This window comes from Pseudophryne corroboree, chromosome 8, assembly GCF_028390025.1.
Source record: "Pseudophryne corroboree isolate aPseCor3 chromosome 8, aPseCor3.hap2, whole genome shotgun sequence".
Classification (NCBI taxonomy): Eukaryota; Metazoa; Chordata; class Amphibia; order Anura; family Myobatrachidae; genus Pseudophryne; species Pseudophryne corroboree.
In genome coordinates this window covers 37,170,030-37,184,121 of record NC_086451.1, presented here as the reverse complement: position 1 = coordinate 37,184,121, position 14,092 = coordinate 37,170,030, and the positions used below count along the sequence as shown (strand labels likewise).

Here is a 14,092-nt window from a genome sequence, read left to right as displayed (position 1 = left end):
GAATGACCTGACTCAGGTTGGCAGTGTCTGAACTGACTTCACATGTGGCAAGTTCAAAGGGCAGCAGAACCTTGCACAACGTTGAAATCATTCTCCACTGCGCTTGAGACAGGTGCATTCCACCTCCTATATCGTGCTCAATTGTATAGGCTTGAATGGCCTTTTGCTGCTCCTCCAACCTCTGAAGCATATAGAGGGTTGAATTCCACCTTGTTACCACTTCTTGCTTCAGATGATGGCAGGGCAGGTTCAGTAGTTTTTGGTGGTGCTCCAGTCTTCTGTACGTGGAGCCTGTATGCCGAAAGTGTCCCGCAATTCTTCTGGCCACCGACAGCATCTCTTGCACGCCCCTGTCGTTTTTTTAAAAATTCTGCACCACCAAATTCTAGGTATGTGCAAAACATGGGACGTGCTGGAATTTGCCCATATTTAATGCACACACAATATTGCTGGCGTTGTCCGATGCCACAAATCCACAGGAGAGTCCAATTGGGGTAAGCCATTCCGCGATGATCTTCCTCAGTTGCCGTAAGAGGTTTTCAGCTGTGTGCGTATTCTGGAAAGCGGTGATACAAAGCGTAGCCTGCCTAGGAAAGAGTTGGCGTTTGCGAGATGCTGCTACTGGTGCCGCCGCTGCTGTTCTTGCGGCGGGAGTCCATACATCTACCCAGTGGGCTGTCACAGTCATATAGTCCTGACCCTGCCCTGCTCCACTTGTCCACATGTCCGTGGTTAAGTGGACATTGGGTACAGCTGCATTTTTTAGGACACTGGTGACTCTTTTTCTGAGGTCTGTGTACATTTTTGGTATCGCCTGCCTAGAGAAATGGAACCTAGATGGTATTTGGTACTGGGGACACAGTACCTCCAACAAGTCTCTAGTTGGCTCTGCAGTAATGATGGATACCGGAACCACGTTTCTCACCACCCAGGATGCCAAGGCCTCAGTTATCCGCTTTGCAGTAGGATGACTGCTGTGATATTTCATCTTCCTCGCAAAGGACTGTTGGACAGTCAATTGCTTGGTGGAAGTAGTAAAAGTGGTCTTACGACTTCCCCTCTGGGATGACCATCAACTCCCAGCAGCAAGAACAGCAGCGCCAGCAGCAGTAGGCGTTACACGCAAGGATGCATCGGAGGAATCCCAGGCAGGAGAGGAATCGTCAGAATTGCCAGTGACATGGCCTGCAGGACTATTGGCATTCCTGGGGAAGGAGGAAATTGACACTGAGGGAGTTGGTGGGGTGGTTTTCGTGAGCTTGGTTACAAGAGGAAGGGATTTACTGGTCAGTGGACTGCTTCCGCTGTCGCCCAAAGTTTTTGAACTTGTCACTGACTTATGATGAATGCGCTGCAGGTGACGTATAAGGGAGGATGTTCCGAGGTGGTTAACGTCCTTACCCCTACTTATTACAGCTTGACAAAGGCAACACACGGCTTGACACCTGTTGTCCGCATTTCTGTTGAAATACTTCCACACCGAAGAGCTGATTTTTTTGGTATTTTCACCAGGCATGTCAGTGGCCATATTCCTCCCACGGACAACAGGTGTCTCCCTGGGTGCCTGACTTAAACAAACCACCTCACCATCAGAATCCTCCTGGTCAATTTCCTCCCCAGCGCCAGCAACACCCATATCCTCCTCATCCTGGTGTACTTCAACACTGACATCTTCAATCTGACTATCAGGAACTGGACTGCGGGTGCTCCTTCCAGCACTTGCAGGGGGCGTGCAAATGGTGGAAGGCGCATGCTCTTCACATCCAGTGTTGGGAAGGTCAGGCATCGCAACCGACACAATTGGAGTCGGACTCTCCTTGTGGATTTGGGATTTCGAAGAACGCACAGTTCTTTGCGGTGCTACTGCTTTTGCCAGTTTGAGTCTTTTCATTTTTCTAGCGAGAGGCTGAGTGCTTCCATCCTCATGTGAAGCTGAACCACTAGCCATGAACATAGGCCAGGGCCTCAGCCGTTCCTTGCCACTCCGTGTGGTAAATGGCATATTGGCAAGTTTACGCTTCTCCTCCGACAATTTAATTTAAGGTTTTGGAGTCCTTTTTTTACTGATATTTGGTGTTTTGGATTTGACATGCTCTGTACTATGACATTGGGCATCGGCCTTGGCAGACGACGTTGCTGGCATTTCATAGTCTCGGCCATGACTAGTGGCAGCAGCTTCAGCACGAGGTGGAAGTGGATCTTGATCTTTCCCTAATTTTGGAACCTCAACATTTTTGTTCTCCATATTTTAATAGGCACAACTAAAAGGCACCTCAGGTAAACAATGGAGATGGATGGATACTAGTATACAATTATGGATGGACTGCCGAGTGCCGACACAGAGGTAGCTACAGCCGTGGACTAACGTACTGTGTCTGCTGCTAATATAGAGTCTAGACTGGATGATAAATTATTGATAATGAGATGAAATCAATATAATATCACTAGTACTGCAGCCGGACAGGTACTATATATATTTATTATGTAATGACTGATGACGGACCTGCTGGACACTGTCAGGTCAGCACAGCACCGCAGACTGCTAGTCTGCTACAGTAAGCTACTATAGTAGTATGTAATAGTATAAAGAAGAATGAAAAAAAAAAAACCACGGGTAGGTGGTATACAATATTATATATATATATATATATATATATATATATATATATATATATATATATATTATATACAATTATATATATATATATATATATATATATATATTAAACTGGTGGTGATTGATTATTAAACTGGTGGTCAGGTCACGTTGCAACTTGCAACTAGTACTCCGAGGCCTAAGCAGACAATCACAAAATATATTATTATACTGGTGGTCAGTGTGGTCACAACAATGGCAGTGTGGCACTGACTCTGGCAGCAGAAGTGTGCACTGTACGTTATATTATGTAGTATGTACTCCTGAGTCCTGCTCTCAGACTCTAACTGCTCCCCACTGTCAGTGTCTCCCCCACAAGTCAGATAATACACTTACAGTCACACTATCTAATCTATAAAATAATATCACTTCAGCAAGTAGTATAGTAGTATACAGGAGTATAGTAGTACTCCTCCTAATAATGCTCCCCAAAAATACTGTGTCTCTCTCTTCTCTAAACGGAGAGGACGCCAGCCACGTCCTCTCCCTATGACTCTCAATGCACGTGTGAAAATGGCGGCGACGCGCGGCTCCTTATATAGAATCCGAGTCTCGCGATAGAATCCGAGCCTCGCGAGAATCCGACAGCGTGATGATGACGTTCGGGCGCGCTCGGGTTCGGATTCAGAGGAACCGAACCCGCTCATCTCTAGTTCTCAAGCTGTTCAACATATTTATCAATGACCTAGAAATAGGCCTGGAAAGTGTCAATCTTTGCAGATGATACTAAACTGTGTAAGGTAATTAATTCAGAATTGGATGTGGAGTCCTTGCAGAATGATCTATCTAAACTTGAACTCTGGGCATCTAAATGGAAAATGAGGTTCAATACAGACAAATGCAAGGTAATGCATTTTGGGATTAAAAACAAGCTTGCATCCTACATATTAAATGGGGAACGCCTAGGGGAAACAGAGTTGGAAAAAGATTTGGGGGTATTCATTGATAATAGGCTTAATAACCATATACAATATCAAAACGCAGTAAAGAAGGCAGGTAAGGTGCTAGCGTGCATAAAAAGGAGAATTGAGACAAGGGACTCGGATGTAATAATGCCGCTGTATAAGGTATTGGTACGTCCGCAACTAGAATATTGTGTTCAGTTTTGGGCACCATCGTATAAAAAAGACATCAGTGAACTCGAAAGTGTTCAAAGGCGAGCTACTAAATTGATTAAAGGCCTAGAAGGACTGGACTATTAGGAATGACTTACTAGGCTGAATATGTATATACTAGAAAAGAGGCGCCTAAGAGGAGATATTATTAATTAGTGATGAGCGGGTTCGGTTCCTCGGAATCCGAACCCGCCCGAACTTCAGCTTTTTTTACACGGGGCCGAGCGACTCGGATCTTCCCGCCTTGCTCGTTTAACCCGAGCGCGCCCGAACGTCATCATCCCGCTGTCGGATTCTCGCGAGGCTCGGATTCTATCACGAGACTCGGATTCTATATAAGGAGCCGCGCGTCGCCGCCATTTTCACACGTGCATTGAGATTGATAGGGAGAGGACGTGGCTGGCGTCCTCTCCGTTTAGAAATAGATAGAGTGAGAGTGAGACACTTCATTTACTGGAGCTTAGGAGGAGTACTCAGAGAGTGCAGAATTTTGCTGATAGTAGTTAGTTATACTAGTGACTGACCAGTGACCACCAGTGCAGTTTTATCCGTTCTCTGCCTGAAAAAAAACGATACACAGTGACACAGTCACATACCATATCTGTGCTCAGCCTCAGTGTGCTGCATCATCTCTATGTATAATATCTGACTGTGCTGAGTGCTCACTGCAGTGCTCACACAGCTTAATTGTGGGGGAGACTGGGGAGCAGTTATAGGTTATAGCAGGAGCCAGGAGTACATATTTAACAGTGCACACTTTTGCTGCCAGAGTGCCACTGCCAGTGTGACTGACCAGTGACCACACTGACCACCAGTATATTGTGATTGTCTGCCTGAAAAAGTTAAACACTCGTCGTGTGACTCGTGTGGTGTTTTTTTATTCTATAAAAAATGCATTCTGCTGACAGACAGTGTCCAGCAGGTCCGTCATTAATATAATATATACCTGTCCTGCAGTAGTGATATATATATATATTTTATATCATTATCATCCAGTCTATACTAGCAGCAGATGCAGTATGGTAGTCCACGGCTGTAGCTACCTCTGTGTCGGCAGTCGCTCGTCCACCCATAATTGTTGTATACCACCTACCTGTGTTTTTTTTTTTTTCTATCTTCTTGATACTAGTAGCTTACTTTAGGAGTCTGCAGTGCTGCTGACAGTGTCCAGCAGGTCCGCCAGTATATAATATATACCTGTCCGGCTGCAGTAGTGATATATATATATTTTTTATATCATTATCATCCAGTCTATACTAGCAGCAGACGCAGTACGGTAGTCCAAGGCTGTAGCTACCTCTGTGTCGGCAGTCGCTCGTCCACCCATAATTGTTGTATACCACCTACCTGTGTTTTTTTCTTTTTCTATCTTCTTGATACTAGTAGCTTACTTTAGGAGTCTGCAGTGCTGCTGACAGTGTCCAGCAGGTCCGCCATTATATAATATATACCTGCCCGGCTGCAGTTGTGATATATATATATTTTTTATATCATTATCATCCAGTCTATACTAGCAGCAGACGCACTACGGTAGTCCACGGCTGTAGCTACCTCTGTGTCGGCAGTCGCTCGTCCACCCATAATTGTTGTATACCACCTACCTGTGGGGTTTTTTTTTTTCTATCTTCTTGATACTAGTAGCTTACTTTAGGAGTCTGCAGTGCTGACAGACAGTGTCCAGCAGGTCCGTCATTATATAATATATACCTGTCCGGCTGCAGTAGTGATATATATATATTTTTTATATCATTATCATCCAGTCTATACTAGCAGCAGACGCAGTACGGTAGTCCACGGCTGTAGCTACCTCTGTGTCGGCAGTCGCTCGTCCACCCATAATTGTTGTATACCACCTACCTGTGTTTTTTTTTTTTTCTATCTTCTTGATACTAGTAGCTTACTTTAGGAGTCTGCAGTGCTGCTGACAGTGTCCAGCAGGTCCGCCATTATATAATATATACCTGTCCGGCTGCAGTAGTGATATATATATTTTTTTTATATCATTATCATCCAGTCTATACTAGCAGCAGACGCAGTACGGTAGTCCATGGCTGTAGCTACCTCTGTGTCGGCAGTCGCTCGTCATCCATAAGTATACTAGTATCCATCCATCTCCATTGTTTACCTGAGGTGCCTTTTAGTTGTGCCTATTAAAATATGGAGAACAAAAATGTTGAGGTTCCAAAAATAGGGAAAGATCAAGATCGACTTCCACCTCGTGCTGAAGCTGCTGCCACTAGTCATGGCCGAGACGATGAAATGCCATCAACGTCGTCTGCAAGGCCGATGCCCAATGTCATAGTACAGAGCATGTAAAATCCAAAACACCAAATATCAGTAAAAAAAGGACTCAAAAATCTAAAAGAAAATTGTCGGAGGAGAAGCGTAAACTTGCCAATATGCCATTTACCACACGGAGTGGCAAGGAACGGCTGAGGCCCTGGCCTATGTTCATGGCTAGTGGTTCAGCTTCACATGAGGATGGAAGCACTCAGCCTCTCGCTAGAAAAATGAAACGACTCAAGCTAGCAAAAGCACAGCAAAGAACTGTGCGTTCTTCGAAATCCCAAATCCACAAGGAGAGTCCAATTGTGTCGGTTGCGATGCCTGACCTTCCCAACACTGGACGTGAAGAGCATGCGCCTTCCACCATTTGCACACCCCCTGCAAGTGCTGGAAGGAGCACCCGCAGTCCAGTTCCTGATAGTCAGATTGAAGATGTCAGTGTTGAAGTACACCAGGATGAGGAGGATATGGGTGTTGCTGGCGCTGGGGAGGAAATTGACCAGGAGGATTCTGATGGTGAGGTGGTTTGTTTAAGTCAGGCACCCGGGGAGACACCTGTTGTCCGTGGGAGGAATATGGCCATTGACATGCCTGGTGAAAATACCCCAAAAATCAGCTCTTCGGTGTGGAAGTATTTCAACAGAAATGCGGACAACAGGTATCAAGCCGTGTGTTGCCTTTGTCAAGCTGTAATAAGTAGGGGAAAGGACGTTAACCACCTCGGAACATCCTCCCTTATACGTCACCTGCAGCGCATTCATCATAAGTCAGTGACAAGTTCAAAAACTTTGGGCGACAGCGGAAGCAGTCCACTGACCAGTAAATCCCTTCCTCTTGTAACCAAGCTCACGAAAACCACCCCACCAACTCCCTCAGTGTCAATTTCCTCCTTCCCCAGGAATGCCAATAGTCCTGCAGGCCATGTCACTGGCAATTCTGACGATTCCTCTCCTGCCTGGGATTCCTCCGATGCATCCTTGCGTGTAACGCCTACTGCTGCTGGCGCTGCTGTTCTTGCTGCTGGGAGTTGATGGTCATCCCAGAGGGGAAGTCGTAAGACCACTTTTACTACTTCCACCAAGCAATTGACTGTCCAACAGTCCTTTGCGAGGAAGATGAAATATCACAGCAGTCATCCTGCTGCAAAGCGGATAACTGAGGCCTTGGCATCCTGGGTGGTGGGAAACGTAGTTCCGGTATCCATCATTACTGCAGAGCCAACTAGAGACTTGTTTGAGGTACTGTGTCCCCGGTACCAAATACCATCTAGGTTCCATTTCTCTAGGCAGGCGATACCGAAAATGTACACAGACCTCAGAAAAAGAGTCACCAGTGTCCTAAAAAATGCAGCTGTACCCAATGTCCACTTAACCACGGACATGTGGACAAGTGGAGCAGGGCAGGGTCAGGACTATATGACTGTGACAGCCCACTGGGTAGATGTATGGACTCCCGCCGTAAGAACAGCAGCGGCGGCACCAGTAGCAGCATCTCGCAAACGCCAACTCTTTCCTAGGCAGGCTACGCTTTGTATCACCGCTTTCCAGAATACGCACACAGCTGAAAACCTCTTACGGCAACTGAGGAAGATCATCGCGGAATGGCTTACCCCAATTGGACTCTCCTGTGGATTTGTGGCATCGGACAACGCCAGCAATATTGTGCGTGCATTAAATATGGGCAAATTCCAGCACGTCCCATGTTTTGCACATACCTTGAATTTGGTGGTGCAGAATTTTTAAAAAAACGACAGGGGCGTGCAAGAGATGCTGTCGGTGGCCAGAAGAATTGCGGGACACTTTCGGCGTACAGGCACCACGTACAGAAGACTGGAGCACCAGCAAAAACGCCTGAACCTGCCCCGCCATCATCTGAAGCAGGAGGTGGTAACGAGGTGGAATTCAACCCTCTATATGCTTCAGAGGTTGGAGGAGCAGCAAAAGGCCATTCAAGCCTATACAACTGAGCACGATATAGGAGGTGGAATGCACCTGTCTCAAGCGCAGTGGAGAATGATTTCAACGTTGTGCAAGGTTCTGCAACCTTTTGAACTTGCCACACGTGAAGTCAGTTCAGACACTGCCAGCCTGAGTCAGGTCATTCCCCTCATCAGGCTTTTGCAGAAGAAGCTGGAGACATTGAAGGAGGAGCTAACACAGAGCGATTCCGCTAGGCATGTGGGACTTGTGGATGGAGCCCTTAATTCGCTTAACAAGGATTCACGGGTGGTCAATCTGTTGAAATCAGAGCACTACATTTTGGCCACCGTGCTCGATCCTAGATTTAAAACCTACCTTGGATCTCTCTTTCCGGCAGACACAAGTCTGCTGGGGTTCAAAGACCTGCTGGTGAGAAAATTGTCAAGTCAAGCGGAACGCGACCTGTCAACATCTCCTCCTTCACATTCTCCCGCAACTGGGGGTGCGAGGAAAAGGCTCAGAATTCCGAGCCCACCCGCTGGCGGTGATGCAGGGCAGTCTGGAGCGACTGCTGATGCTGACATCTGGTCCGGACTGAAGGACCTGACAACGATTACGGACATGTCGTCTACTGTCACTGCATATGATTCTCTCCCCATTGAAAGAATGGTGGAGGATTATATGAGTGACCGCATCCAAGTAGGCACGTCAGACAGTCCGTACTTATACTGGCAGGAAAAAGAGGCAATTTGCAGGCCCTTGCACAAACTGGCTTTATTCTACCTAAGTTGCCCTCCCACAAGTGTGTACTCCGAAAGAGTGTTTAGTGCCGCCGCTCACCTTGTCAGCAATCGGCGTACGAGGTTACATCCAGAAAATGTGGAGAAGATGATGTTCATTAAAATGAATTATAATCAATTCCTCCGTGGAGACATTGACCAGCAGCAATTGCCTCCACAAAGTACACGGGGAGCTGAGATGGTGGATTCCAGTGGGGACGAATTGATAATCTGTGAGGAGGGGGATGTACACGATGATATATCGGAGGATGATGATGAGGTGGACATCTTGCCTCTGTAGAGCCAGTTTGTGCAAGGAGAGATTAATTGCTTCTTTTTTTGGTGGGGGTCCAAACCAACCCGTCATTTCAGTCACAGTAGTGTGGCAGACCCTGTTACTGAAATGATGGGTTGGTTAAAGTGTGCATGTCCTGTTTATATAACATAAGGGTGGGTGGGAGGGCCCAAGGACAATTCCATCTTGCACCTCTTTTTTCTTTCATTTTTCTTTGCGTCATGTGCTGTTTGGGGAGTGTTTTTTGGAAGAGCCATCCTGCGTGACACTGCAGTGACACTCCTAGATGGGCCAGGTGTTTGTGTCAGCCACTTGGGTCGCTGAGCTTAGTCACACAGCTACCTCATTGCGCCTCTTTTTTTCTTTGCGTCATGTGCTGTTTGGGGAGTGTTTTTGGAAGGGCCATCCTGCGTGACACTGCAGTGCCACTCCTAGAAGGGCCAGGTGTTTGTGTCTGCCACTTGGGTCGCTGAGCTTAGTCACACAGCTAACTATACATACAAAAAACGGAATTTTGAAAACTGCAATACATCACAAGCGCTAAAAAACATTAGTGCAACATCACCAGAACGTTCCTTTTCGGTTAGATGAGATGTTCTCTTTATCTGATGTTCTACTTTGGTTCAGACCATTTAGGTATAGAGACTCCAACAGGGGTAATATGGAATAAAAAAATGTAATAAAAACCAATGTGTAGTAAGTTTTGTGGAAAAAAACAAGGTAAGTATTAGTGCCTTTTTGTGAGGCTTTTTATTCTTCTAGAAGACTATACAGAATCCAAAGCGTACCCCACTCACACTTTAAGCGGGGATATATAAGCACATCAAGGTTTCTTTCGTAGGGATGGTGACTTCTACCGTTTATTATACACCCAGTGTGGATCTCAAGGGGTTCAACCAAGCAAAGCTGTGAATTATTTAGATGTAAGAAGTTGATGCGTACCCCAACATTAGCACTTTCCCGCCCATACTGGGAGCTTTGGTACATCCCCATGGTACTAAAATGGACCCCAGCATCCTCTAGGACGTAAGAGAAAACAGGATTTTGATACCTACCGGTAAATCCTTTTCTCCTAGTCCGTAGAGCAGTGATTTTCAACCTTTTTTTACTCGCGGCACACCGAACAATATTTGAAAATTGCCAAGGCACATCATCAGTTCCCAACAGTAAAAAACAAAATGCACGTGTAGCCATGTATTAATAAAACAAATAAATATATGTGGTAGTAAATGAAATTGAAATAACTCTGGTTTTGGGTATAGAATCCTTAGAGTATAGACTGTCTCGAAATAATAAAATAAATATAGGTAAAATCTATGTGGAATGTGTGTATGTGTATATGTATGTATATATATATATATATATATATATATATATATATATATATATATATGTATACATGTATGTATATATGTATATATATATATTGTATATATATATATATATATATATATATGTGTAAGTAATGTATATGTGCATTTATGTAGGAGTTGTTTAAGAGAATATTGCAAGAACTGTGTATTATACTGTAAAATAATAATAAAAGGTATACAGCTGTCATTAGGGATCATTTATGCTGCTGTGAGCCAGTAGTAATACCCTGCAGGGCAGCAGAGCGCATCGCGAGCCACTATAGCGATAGCCTGCAGGGCGGGAAGGATGGGGTCCCTCGAGCGCTAGCCGGACCGCGAGCCAGAGGTAATACCCTGCAGGGCGGCAGTGTGCATCGCGAGCCGCTATAGCGATAGCCTGCAGGGCGGGAAAGACGGGGGTCCCTCGAGCCGCTAGCCGGACCGCGAGCCGCTGAAGGAGGCTACGCGCTGATTGGCAGCAGGGAGAAAGTAAAAACCAATAGGAGCCTGCCGGTCAGCGTGAGATACATGGTGAGGGGAATAAAAGTGGGTCCCCTCCGCTGTTAGGGCAGTCTGCAGTTCCATCGGTCAGCGCGCAGTGCTTGGATGCTTCTCTGCCATAAAGCTGTAATATTGGCAGAGGACAGCTCCAGCACTGAGGCCAGCACCGAATAAGCCAGTGTAAGGTACATTGATGGGTAGTGCTGTTGAGGTCTCTTCGCTGCTATCACTCATTTGAGCTGTAAACACGAGTGAGCAGAGGGAGAAGACTGAAATGGTCACCTATTGATGTTTACCTAGGGGGTTATATAGCGTTCTATGTGCCGTGTCTGCTGCCACTATTGAGCTGTAAACAGTGTGCAGTTAGTAGGCTTATGGCGCTGCCCCTCCTATACACATAAGAGCTTGGCACATTGAGAGTGTTTCTGCCTCCTGCTAACACCTGCTGTAAACATTGGACAGGTGTGCGGAGCACTCTTTGATGTATTGCTCAGGAGAGTGAGTTTGCCAAAGGCGGTGATTGTAGCTGAGCCAGGCAGCTGAGGTACCAAGCTGAATGAAAACAGTCGAGGGAGAGAGAGAGAGCAGTGATTCCAGTGCAGCCTTACGTATGACAGAGCCCAAAGACAGAGAGGTCAAGGAGCACAACTAGTCGTGGAGTGGTGAGAAAAAAAACCTCTTGCACTCACCATTCGTTGCACTATTAGACACTAATTCAAAAGGAACATTGACTCTTTATCATGTTATAGCATGATAACTAACTAAATATAGTGCAAGGAAAGTTATAAACTGCCTACATATTTTATTTCATTACAAGTACTGAAATATTTACCTCAAGAACACACTTATACCAAGAGGACTATTAGTATATTTCAAAGGTGTACTGATATATAGACTTTTAAGAACTGAATAACCAGAAATTACCCAGCGGAGGGAGATATATTAAATATCATACAGTCTGGTTAAACAAAGTAACTTTAAGTACTGGGAACTCTGCCAGACTGTTTATATAAAGAGGATACAAAGGAAAAGGATACAATAGTGAAACTTGATCTATCAGGCGAAGTGGAAGAAATTACCCAGTGGAGGGAGATAAACTAACTTGCATCATACAGTCTGGTTAAACAAAGTAACTTTAAGTACTGGGTGGGAACTCTGCCAGACTGTTTATATAAATTGGATACAAAGGAAAAGGATACAAGAGTGAAACACAAACTGTCAGGCAAAGTGAAAGTAATTTACCTAGTGGAAACCTCCCTGACAGTATAAAGAAAGATACACAATTAATATATATATATAGGAATTCAGTCAATATTTTATTTTTTACTAAAACAAGGAAAAGATTCAGCACAGATACTGATTCAGCTTAAAACAGCATAAAGCCTTCCGGATACATCATTATAGTCATTCTGCATAAAAGATATTACGAACTGTCAGAAAGTGAATGTGTACGTAATTTCTAAAGCACTCATCTGATTGATACTATATATGTCTATGTAATGTTGAACTGATATGAAAAGTATATATTTATATAGGTAAAGTGTGTCATGCATGACAGTTAGTAATATAATCCAGGTGTACACCTAGGTATATTTTTTATCTTTGCCTAGGCATATCCGGTAGCTACCAAAAGGTAATTTTTTGTATTGCATGCAGGAGAAACTGTATAGGCCTTGAGGGTAGGATTAGACGAGGACGTGTAATTTACCAAGTTGTATTTTCATGTTATATTACAATCTTTGTAATGTTATACTATTATAACTATTAAATTTATCACTTTTATTTAGACACAAGAAATCAGTAGTAGAGTGTTAATATTATATATTAAATATAAATATTATCAGCTGCCCCAAGCCAGCTTGATAAATAATATCATATAACATCTGAGTAAAGTTTGGGTGGAGGCATTAAGTGTTGATAGTTTAGCAGTGTTTTAACACATTAATAATACGTAACCAAGGGTTACACACACATTTGCCCTCACAGTAAAAAAAAAAAAAAAAACACACATACTTTGGCTGTGTCAGGGCATTCTTGGATATGTAGTTTCACAACAGCTTGAGGGCCGCAGTTTGGACATGCCTGGCCTACACAGAAAAAACAATCACATTGCTCCTCACATAAATCCTATTGCTCCCCACATGAATTATTCACATTGTTCCCCCCATAAATCCATAAATTCTTATTCTCCCCACATAAATCCTATTGAAATCCTTTTGTTCCCCACAGGAGAAATAAAATAAATATTATTATCAGCTGTCCTCCTACCTGTCCCTCATTGGCGAGGGTTGTTCATAGTGTAGTTCTGCGAAAACTGAGCAGCGGGCGGTCGGGCAGGTGTGGATGTGGGTTGGCAAGGAAAGCTGTGTATGCAGGCGAGAACTGGAAGATGTGTATGCAGGCAGGTTGGCTGGCTGGGTGGTGAGACGCGGCGGCCGTGACCTATGATATCACACCGTTTTCAAGGCATAGGTCACGGACAGAGCACGACTGATCTTCTAAGAAGAGCCTGGGCCAACAGTTCACTCTGAGGGTGCAGGAAGCTGCTCTGGCTCCGCGGCACACCTTGCAACTGGTCGCGGCACACTAGTGTACCACGGCACACTGGTTGAAAAAGCCTGCCGTAGAGGATGCTGGGCGCCAGCCCAGTGCTCAAGTTTCCTGCAGAACTTTGATAACAGTTCTTACACAAGTGTTGTGTTTGTTTTTTACAGAGGTTGTCTGTATTGTTGTTCATGCACGTTAGCACTTAGCATGGGTTATGTTATGGCCGTGTTAGGAGGCATGTCTGTAGAGTGTGGGCTGGTGTGAATCTCGCCCTAGTTAATGTAAATCCATCTCTCGAAGTTGTCCATCTCCTCGGGCACAGTTGCTATACTGAGGTCGGGAGGAGGGGCATAGAGGGAGGAGCCAGTTCACACTAGTTGAAAAGTTTTAAAGTGCCGAAGGCTCCTGCGGAACTGTCTATACCCCATGGTACTAAAATGGACCCCAGCATCCTCTACGGACTAGGAGAAAAGGATTTACCGGTAGGTATCAAAATCCTGTTATCTCATACATAAACAGCAGATTAAATTCATTAGACTAGTATAGTTTATATAGGTATAATGGTTAAATTAATTCAGGTGGAGGTTTTGTATTTGGAATCCATATAAATAGAGGTTATGGATCAATGGGTCGACATGGATT

General features: G+C 44.7%; 1 protein-coding gene across 1 annotated transcript in view; it reads left to right on the top strand.

The window, feature by feature from the left end:
- The first annotated feature begins 11,458 nt into the window (after nt 1–11,458).
- The window catches only part of LOC134948340 (ficolin-1-A-like), a 74,933-nt gene continuing 72,299 nt past the window's right edge, over nt 11,459–14,092 (top strand). The window contains exon 1 of the mRNA XM_063936264.1: nt 11,459–11,565. The gene's annotated coding sequence lies outside the window, so the exon portion shown is untranslated. The remainder of the gene's footprint in view (nt 11,566–14,092) is intronic.